This window comes from Dasypus novemcinctus, chromosome 3 (assembly GCF_030445035.2).
Source record: "Dasypus novemcinctus isolate mDasNov1 chromosome 3, mDasNov1.1.hap2, whole genome shotgun sequence".
NCBI lineage: Eukaryota > Metazoa > Chordata > Mammalia > Cingulata > Dasypodidae > Dasypus > Dasypus novemcinctus.
In genome coordinates, this window is record NC_080675.1 from 70879588 (window position 1) to 70890674 (window position 11087).

Consider the following 11087-nt stretch of genomic DNA (forward strand, 5'->3'; position numbering starts at 1 on the left):
ATTGTTTTCATTTATCTTCAAAGAAGCTTAAGGATACAGAAAAGTCACATAAAGAAGAGAAGACAGGTGATTCCCATATATCCAACACCTTCCCCCTATTCCCCTTTCCTTTATTAATAACATTTTACATATGGTTAATAACTGAGTTTAGCCAATGTAGAGTGAGCAACTAGTACTTTCAATGAATGTCATATCCAGTCCCATTAAAAATTATCCATTTATGGGAGTGTGTGTGTGTGTTCCCGTGCATGCTCCTTCATGCTCTTGTGCTCTTTTCTATTTTGGGGGGACTGTAAATGGAGGTGACCTTTAAAGTGACCTTTGAACCATATGTTGAAATTAGTGGAGCCACCATTACTAAAGCCTGTGGCCCTGTGATTCCTGCCAACCAGGCAGTCACAACTAGAATTTTTATTTGAGTTAGAAACCAAATTGCCTTTTCCTTAACCCACTCATGATCCAGGTGTATTCATTTCTACAATGTAACCTACAAATACTAATACATAAATAGGCACAGAAAGTGTGATGTTGCCATAACAACAAGCACATATATATAAATTAGCTTAGTGCCAGCTTATGGATTGTGGGTAAACTGATTTTGAAGGCATAAAAGAAGGAGATCATGTCAAGCAGTAAAAGTGTATTTAGTAAAAGTGCTGTCCAAAGTAACTTGGAAAGCAAATCACATTCCTACTTAACATTTCTCCTGTAACTTGAGGAGAAGAGATGGAAAACAGGGATACATTAGTGAACATTGACAGTTGTGTCTAGTAAGTTGTAAAAAAGAAATTATTTCAAGCAAAAATTAGCTAATTTTCAAGCAGAAATCAAAGAAAATTTTTCTAGAAATGTAGAGGCATTCAAGATGAGAGGAGTTAATATCTTCTGTATCTAAACAACAGAAAATATGACTGTAAAAGCTTATCAGCAAAGAAGATCCAATCCGAGTTCCCTAAAAACAAAAAGCTTTGGCCTTGAGGCAAACCTCTGATTAAATGCGTTGACTTCCCACACAGGATATTTTTCATATGGCTCAAAATTATTTCTACCAAACTAAGAAAGGGAATATAGCAAGGAAGCAAACAGAGGAAAAAGCAAACAATAATGAAATTTCAGAAAAAAAATACATGTGTTGTTTATAACGCATTAAATACAAGGCAAAAATACCACCAGGAACTTGTGAATTTGTTTCTACTTTAAAAACACTTTATTTAAAAATAATTTTAGATATACAGAACAGTTGTGAAGATAGTACAAAAGTTCCTACATATTCTTCAAACAGCTTCCCTTAATCCCAACATCTTATATAACTCGGGTGCGGTCACCCCTCGGGCTGAAGTGTGGTTTGCTGGCCTGGCGGGGGAGCAGCCGCGGAAGGCCAAGCCACTGCCCCCATAATAGGGTGGCTGGTCGGACTCACCGCCACCCCTGAAGGGAGCTCGGCATGGGCGCAGAGTGCCCTCGGGTCTCCCCTTCTCGGCAGCCATGCTTCCGCGGCCGCCCCTCCTCCCGGATGGTGCCACACGATGCCTGTGGGGCGGCACCCTTCTTCTTCTTTCTCCCTGCCAGGCACAGGGCGGAAAAATCCAGTCTGCCCTTTTCCCCTCCCCCGACAGCAGCAACAGCCAGGCTTGGGCGGGAAACTCAAGTCTGCCCTCCACCCCAGCAACAGCAGCCACCAATCCCTAAACCCTGCCCCTTCCCCCAGCAACAGCGACAGACAATCCCTAACCACCACCCCTCCCCCGTCCAGTACCGCCCACTGACCTTTCGCCGGCAACCAATCAGAACAGGGCATGGCTTCGACCAATCAGCCTTCCCCAGCCCCTATAAAACTGTTGCCTCTCCCTCAATAAAGTGGACTTGCGTGTTTACCTTGTCTCCGCGGTAGTTCTTCTGCCATGCGCCCTCCAGTCCTGAGAGCCCCCGACAAGGGCCTGGCCTCCCTTGTCCCCAGTTCGTCGCCTGCTTCTCCGGGCGACCCCTTCGTCGCCGGCTTCGCCGGGCGACCCCGTCAGCCAACCGCGCAACCCCTGTGAGACCGACCCCTCGTCTGCTGCCGGACCGACCCCTCGTCCCAAGTGGGACCGACCCCTCATCCCAAGCGGGACCGACCCCTCGTCCGCAGCCAGACCCCACCTCTACCGACCGAGCAAGCCGCCGCACTCGGGTGCATTTATCAAAATTAAGAAATCTGTATTGGTATAACAGGATTAACTAAACTATAGATTTTATTTTAATTTTATCAGTTTTCATCTTTTTTTTTTGGTTTTAGGATCCAATCCACATCCATTCAATCCGTGCCCTACTCAAAGGGAGAGAAATTAAGGTCCTATACATGGGAGGAAGACTATCAAAGAAATTGTGGGCATATGTTAAAATCATCATACTAATTGATGGTTGTTTAAAGGAGAGACAATGTGAAATTACGTGAATACCCCATTCCTTTAATTTTGCATTTTCCATAATTCCTTATAGATTAGATCATACAGTATATAGACCTTGGGTCTGGTTTCTCATAAAAAAGCTTTTAAGTTTCATCCACGTTTATGCATGAATCATTAACTGATTTCTCTCACATTAATTTTGACATCCATCAGAGCATACTGCCTAAGAGCAATAATTACTTTTGTGTTCTAATAGTTGTTTTCCATTTCCTTTTTTTTCCTTCATTTATTAGTTGAATATTTTCAATAAGGAAAATTTATCTCTTTTCCCCATTTATTTTATATATTCAACTATTTATATCAGTATATATATACATATGTGCTTGTTCAAATTATTCAAGCTTTGTCCATTGGAAGCATTTTCATTTACCTGCTATGTCTACAGTGTTATCATTTCTCTTTGACCCTTTCAGTGGACAAAGACAAAAAATACATTTGTGTATACTAACTCATATATACACACATATCTCTTAAATATGAGTATTTCAGTATCTACCCATCTATATTTATACTAAACTTAATGTAAGTCCATACTGATACCAATTCCACAGGATCTTTCTAGTCCTATACCCATGCTTATTTGTAACTTCACTGACAATGGGAAACCTAGCTCCCTTTATTTACCCTTTTTTTTGTTTTACTTATTTGTACAAACCTAGTATTAATACGTATGTAAAGTGGTTTCAGAATTGCAAATTATAGCATTGTAAGAAACAACTTTACTAACTAGTGTACATTTATGTACCATTCTTTATTGTTTTAGATTTAGAGTGTCCAGTAAATCACTGCTCTCTAAAGTTACTTAAATCAACTCTTTTTTTTTAGCCTGCTCTGGTCGATCTATGTATAGTACAGATTACTCTTTCTGCTGTACAATTGTATTGATTTTGCCAAATGCAGCCATGTATCCACCACAGGAAAGGCATACAGCATAGTTTCATTGAACAAAAATTAGCCTTGTGCAGCTCCCAAGCCCTGGCAATTACTGATTTATTTTTCCTTCCTTTAATTTTGCTTTTCCCATAATGCAAATTGTATTTTAAATCTTACAATAAATAGACTTTGGGTTTGGCTTCTTTTATTTAGCAAAATGCACCTAAGTTTCATCCATGTTTTTGCACGAATGATTAACTGATTTCATTTTATTATTGAGTAATATTTCATTTTATGGATGTATCACTCTTTAGTTTCCATTAATCTGTTGACATATAATTGGTTGCTTCCAGTTTTTGGTGATTATGATATAAGCTGTTTTAAACATTGACATACAATTTTTTATATGACCGTGTTTTTAGTGTATTAAATGTGTTTTTAATGTACTAGGTAAATACAAAGGAGAAGGAATGTTAGATTGTATGGTAATAACTGCTATGTTTGAATTTATAAAACTTTTTTTGAAAAGAGGCTGCACATTTCATATTTCCAAAAGCAATGTCTAAGGGTTCCAATTACTGTACATCCTTGCTTAAACTTGTTACTCTCTGCTTTTTCATAGCCTTTTTAGTGAGTATGAAGTGGTATCTCATTGTGTTTTTCCCAATGATTAATGTTATTGCTGATGCTTTATATGCTTACTTTCCAACTCACCTTCTTTGGCACAAGATCTCTTCAGGCATTTTTCCCATTTTTCTTTGAACTTTTAAATATTTATTTAGAAATAATTGTGTATTCACAGGAAATGATAAAGTTAGTACATAGCGACGCCATGACCCTTGACTCAGTTTCCCCCAATAGTTACATCTTTCCTAAGTATAGTACAATATCAAAAACAGAAAATTAGCATTAACATTAGTACAGTATGTGTGTATAATTCTATACCATTTTATCACATATGTAGATTCATGTATCTACCACTGCAATCAATATATAGAACTATTACACCACTAAGAGCTCCATCAGTTTACTCATTTAGTCTCACCCAACTCCCTGCTCCCTATTTTTCTTAGGCCCTGGAAACCACACATCTGTTCTCCATTTCTACAAATGTGGTGAGATCAGACATGCTAATCTTCTTCCTGAGACTAGAGAGAAAGCATTCAGTCTTTCAACATTAAGTAGTGAGTTTTTATATTGAGTTTGGCTTAGAGAGAGGCCACATTTGAGCAACAAGGAGACTTTCAGGAGGTAACTCTTAGGAAATATAGAAAACTAGGCAAAAATTTCAATTTCACAAGAACAAGACTCATAAGAAAAACCATTAATGTAAAGGACCTGGCATATTGGACTCTTCTCCTTCACTAAGCACTGTTCATACTATACCCTAGGGATTCTTGACACTCTACTGGAGAATGTAGCAGGAATTCCCAGGATGGGAATTCAATATTTTTTCAGTTATTGTGTGGCTCTTTCCTACTGAGACAACACCCCATCACCACTTGAACCAAAAAAACAGAGAATATCTATAACTGCAGGCAAAACAAATCTACCAATCTGCTGCATGGGATCTAGGCCCCCTCTCAATTGGAAGTAGAGCAGGTATTATCTAAAATCCTAAAATCCTCAAGACTGAGGAATGAACAAACAGAAGGGAGGAATGGAATTATGGACTAAAGTAGACTTATTGTTATTCTAACAGTGGAAGAACTTGTGAATAGGTATAAAGGCAGTGATCACTGGAGGTTATGAGAGAGGGGAGGAAGTGGGCATAATATAGGGTATTTTGAGGGTATTAGAGTTGTTCTGAATGACACTTGCAATGATGGATACAGGCTATTACACATTTTGTCAAGACCTATAAAAGTTTGTGATGCAAAGTGTAAACTATTGACTATGGTCGGTGGAAATGCCTTGGTGTGTGTTCTTCAATTGTAACAAGCCACTGCAATAATGAAAGATACTGGTGGCAAAAAGTGTAGGAGAGAGAGGAGGTCGGGTATATGGGAATCCCCCTATATTTTTGATGTATCATTTATGTAATTTAAGCTTCTTTAAAAATTAAATTAAATTAAATTTTGAAAAAACATTAAGTACATGATATGTGTAGGTTTTTTGTAGGTGATATTATGAAATGAAGGGGTTTATCTCTATTCCTAGTTTGCATAGTTTCTATCATAAATTGGTATTGAGCCTTGTCATATGTTTTCTACATCAATTGATTTTTCTTCTTTATACTTTTGATTACAATTATTTATTTTCAAATAAAGTCTTAGATATCTGTAATAAATCTCATTTAATCATGGTGTTTAATTATTGCTATACAATGACAGATTCAATTTGTGAATAATTTTGAGGATATTTGCATTTAATTTTATGAGAGATATTGATCTGTAGTGTTATTTTATTGTCAAGTCTTTGTTTGCTTTTGGTTCCATAGTAGTACTGGCCTCAGGAAATGAGATGTAGGAATTATTTAATTTTCTTCTATATTCTGGATGTAGAAAAAGTATTATTAGTATTAATTCTCCATTTAGTGTTTGGGAGATTACTTCAGTGAAATTATATGGGCTTGGATATGTCTTTTTCTGGAGATATTTTTAATTATGTATTTATTTAATGGTTATAGAGCTATCAGATTATTTCATCTCGTTTGAGTTTTGACAGTGACTTTTAAGGAATTTGTCTATTTCTCCTAAATTGTTGAATTTAAGACACAAAGTTGTTCATAGTATTACCTTATTATCTTTTTAATAACTGTAGGAGATGTAGTTCTACTTAATGTAATCACATCTTTATAGTTTCTTACATCATATGCGGTAAAATATCACATGTTCTGAGGATTAGAGTGTGAACAATTTGGGAAAGCTATTATTCAATCTACCACCCTGCCCCTTATTCAGATACAATTCTTGGATTAGTACATGTTCCCCAGGCTTGAGATCTATTCTTTCTAGTTCCTCTCTCATAGCTGCAGTGGGTTTCTAACTGTGCCCTCAGATTACAATGAAGTTGGTTGCCCTTGCCCCTGTAGATTAAGAGTTCTGTTACTTAGAGGATGTCTTTGTTTTCTTGAGCCACTATCACAAATGTTATTCAATGGGTTGGTTTAACAACAAGAATTTATTATCTCACAGTTTCAGAGGCTAGAAAGCTTTCTTTTTGTCCTAGGTGGAAAAGCCTGGAAGAATATGAATACCATGAGTAGCAGTTTGGTATCATTTATGAATTCCAAAAATAGATATTGGATTTTGTTTGTAAACTGGTCTGTACCTGGGCATTGCTTAAATTATGATTAGGGCTTTGATTGGGCCATGACAGTAGGACGTTGACTCACTGCCCGCTTGGTGAGAGGGGTCTGACAGAGAAAACTACATGGCAGAGAAGAGGGTTGGAGTTTGAGCTGGAGCCCAGGAAGCGAACATACAGGAGAAAACACAGAGGAACAGAGACAACTCTACATACATGGCAGAGGCACCTGGAGAGACAGAGAGATTCGCCTGATAGTCTACACCTGGCTTGTGGAGAGAGCACAGCTGCTGATCCTAGAGAGAAATGGAGCCCCAGGAAGACAGGAACCTAAGAAGCCTGAAATCTTGGCAGACATCAGCAGCCATCTTGCCCCAACACATGACAATAGACTTTGGTGAGGGGAGTAAATTATGCTTTATGGCCTGGTAACTGTAAGCTTCTACCCCAAATAAATACCCTTTATAAATGCCAACCAATTTCTGGTATTTTGCATCAGCACCCCTTTGGCTGATTAATATATCATTTTTATGGCCCTAGGAGTTTTACACTTTTGCTGTAGACCCAATGTCTATCTGAACCTTCTTACTGGGTTATTTGTTCTCTAAAATGTTTGGCCAATGTAAACAAATGCTTCAACCTTGTTTCTTCCCATAGGTGCCTATCTCCCTCTAATTTTTAATTTAGCTCCTTGCCCCAAAATCATAGTTCTCTGTTAGTTTCAGGAAAATCATCTGAAGTTTGTCTAGCTTTGTTTGTTGTTTCAAAGGTAGACAGCAGTTTTCCACTGGATCTTCTGGGTTTTACTCTGCATGTAGTGCTTAGGAGTTAGCCAGGAGCATGAGGGAAGTTCCATGTATATTTTATACTCCTTTTCTATGGTCCCATTCTCTCTGTTACCTACTCCCCCAAATACCCTTGTCAACACCAATCTTTGGTTTCTGCTTCCTCCATTTCAAATCATGTTCTACTCTGGTGGATTCTGTTTCCCTGCTCTAAGGTTTGGCTAATCCCCTAATAGAGCTGAGTTGAAGGTGCAACTGCTTCCTGTGTTTCTCTTTCCTTAAATATTGTTGCACTGCATTAGTTTCTGTCAAATGTTTCAAAACAACTTCTGGACATAATGTTCTAGTTTTTTATATTTGTTCTCTTAGGGAGCTATTCCATCTTGACTGGAAAATGACATAAATACATTTCTAAATTTATATATATATATATATATATATTTGAAAAATGCCTAAGGAATGGATCATGCAATACATGATGAGGTTGTTGTGGCAAATTGAGGGAAAAAAACACACATGTTAGGTCTTGATTTCCACTAATTCTAGTTAAGATAAATCAGTAAAGTTAAAAAGCAGACCAGAAATAATTAGCAGCAAGTGAATATTTTCCTGATGTAAGATTGGTAATGTCTTTTAAACAAGAAAGGAAATGTAAAACACAAGGTTCACCCCAGTCTAGCAAATAAACATTTAAAATTGCTATACATGAAAGAAAAAGAAGAGCAGCAACAATAACAAAATGAGGGCAAAGGTATATTTTCAAATGTACAACATACATTAAAGTCTAAAAAAAATTAATAAAACATACTATTTTAAATATTAGTCTTGATATGCAAGTCAAAGATTAGGAAATATTAATGTTGTAAAAGAATATAACTGATTATTCAATAAATAAATATGAAAAATAAAATCATAATCATCAAACATTTTAGAAAAATGTGTTAAATTATTTAATATTCAACACTCATGATGGTAAATAGAGATACTCTGATTAAACACTACTGAAAGCAAAAACTGATATGACTTTCTTAGCAAGAAATTGTTATAGTTATCATTTCAGCAAAATTCCCAATTTGAAATATCCAAATATCCAAAATATGTAAGGCATAAATTGAGCTAAATTACATGTGAGTAGATGAAATGTTTAACACAAATAATTTAAATATTTTAGATTTCATTTATATGAGGAAATATAATGAGTCATCTTGTAAAATATTTCCATGTCATGCTATAATGATGAATGAGAATATAATGGTCAGGTCTTTATGTAGAGTGAGAACACCAAAACACAAATGTATTATAATCCTTATATTTGTACGTCTGGGATGGGAGGCAGAGGGAGAAATGAAATAACACAAAGTTTTAAAAAAACTACAAATGGACAGTAGGAATAAAGGCTTTGTTTTTTTCTTCACATAATTTTTCAGTATTTTTAAAATATTCACATCATAAGCATAAATATCATTTTATAATAAAATAGCAAAATTTTGTTTAAACTATCTTGCAAAGGTTGCCATAAAATATTATAAAAATAATTTTGTTTGTATAGCCCAGTTTGTATGTTATTTACTATGATTGTATATCCCAATTTTTCAATTAATGGCAAAAAATAAATATGAACAGTGAGTAGGACATAAATCAACACTGAAAAGGAAATTTGTCAAAGTACATAATTGTGTGCAAACTAAGCATGTCATTAAATTAGAACATATTGATATCTTATTTATAGCATTTTGTTTATAACATATGTGCATACGTGTGTGAAAAGAGAGATGACATAGATAGATAGATAGATAGATAGATAGATAGATAGATAGATAGATAGATATAAGTAGGCAATTAGGTAGGTTGGTAGGTAGGTAGTTATGTATTATTTAGGACATGAAGTTGAATATGACAAAGTTTGCTTTTGGAACAGAAACACCTGAAGGTAAGGGAGAGTGGAAAATATGAAACATGGAAAGTGAATGGAGTATGCAGATCAAATCCTTTGTTTAACTAAAATGCAAAACATTAAATCTATCTACAGAGAATGACTTCAACATATGATATACTTTATGACAAAGTGACATTCTCAGATGCTTATATCAAATAGGGAACATCGAGCTTGGAAAACTAACCTAACCTAATTTACGCTTTAACTCTTGTTCCAGAATTGTCAACCATCTATCCAATGATTTTCAACAACTGGTTGTATAATAGTAGAGATAGCAGCTGTTTCTTTTCATACTTCCTTAAGCTTTAGGGCCAGGTGAAAACCAAGCAGAGAAATTTCAGATTTAAAATAGATCAAGTCACAAAGTTTAGACTCTAAGTATGCCTAGAACTATTTATTGAGCACCCTCAATGTATAGAGCAGTCTACTAAGTGTCATCAGAAAAATAAACAAAAAAGACAAATTGCGATTCCTACAAGTCAGAAAGCATTCACTTGGAATTTTAGAATCATTTATATACAGCATGTATTTATGAAAATATTAGTACATGAATGTAAGTTTTGTATCTAAACAGCAAAAATTCATGAAAGATTTTACAAACCGTTTTGAAATGGTTTTTATTATTCCTGTATTTGAAATCTTTGAGGCAATACTTTTTCACAAGGTAATTGAGAATACTGGGTTTCTATTAGTCAAATCTCAGCCCAACAAAATGTATTTCTTTGCTCCTTGGATAAACAGCTAGCATTAAAGGAACCTTGAGAAAGACATGGTTAGTGTTAATTGATAACTGAGTCCATAGTTCATTCTAGAAAAGGGGTTCTTAACCTTTTTTGTTACACTGGCCCCTTTGCCAGTCAGATAAAAAACATGGATCACTTACTGTATCCACACTATATTGTGTATTATTTGATAAATATATCACACCTGCACCAGCAGGTTCCCACAAGAATAATGTTTTTTTGGATTTCAACTCAAGCAGATGAAACCTTTGTTAAGAATCCCTGCTCTAGAAGAAGCAAACTGCTCAAACAATTTACTTCTCTACAGTTTTTAAACTACTTATTTCTTTAACCTTTATATTTCTCCTTCTAAACCATCATGTGCGATGTTTAATAAATCTACCACTGACAGAAGTGAAGTACCACAGCTGAAATTAAAGTAATTGTGCCTTTGGGGTAATGGATGTTCCCTGCAGCACACAGCTTTAAAGGAACATTGCTTGGAAATTTTAAATGAAGTTCGAGTTTGGGATGAGAATTATCTTTTGGATATCCTCAAGTTTTATATCTGGGGTATTTCCATTCTGGTTTAGGAAATCATTCATCTGGACTGTGTTTATGTTGCAAATTCCAGTGGCTTTAAAGTATTCTCCTGCTAGGTGGACCTTTATTTTGGAAAAGTCACTCTCTTTCATTGCCCTTCAGTGTTTTGTTTCGTTTTTATCTTTGAGCATGATAGTGGTGTTTAGTTTGTGTATCAGTAATATTGACATCACTTGGCAGCTTTAGAAATACAGAATAACAGACCTCATGCCAGACCCATTAAAATAGAATCTGTATTTTATTAAGATTCCCAGATGAGTAGTATGTATGTTAATGTTTGAAAAACATTGGGCTAAATATTATCATGTTCTCTATTGGCTAAATATTTTTATTTACCTCAATTGAGGGCAGTGACTTCACTGCCAAAAGCAGTGGGAATTAGACAAATGTCTCATATAAATTGTCTTTCTGTTCCTCATGTAACAAAGGACATAACAGGTTTGGAACTCAGGATGATAATATTTCGGTAAGG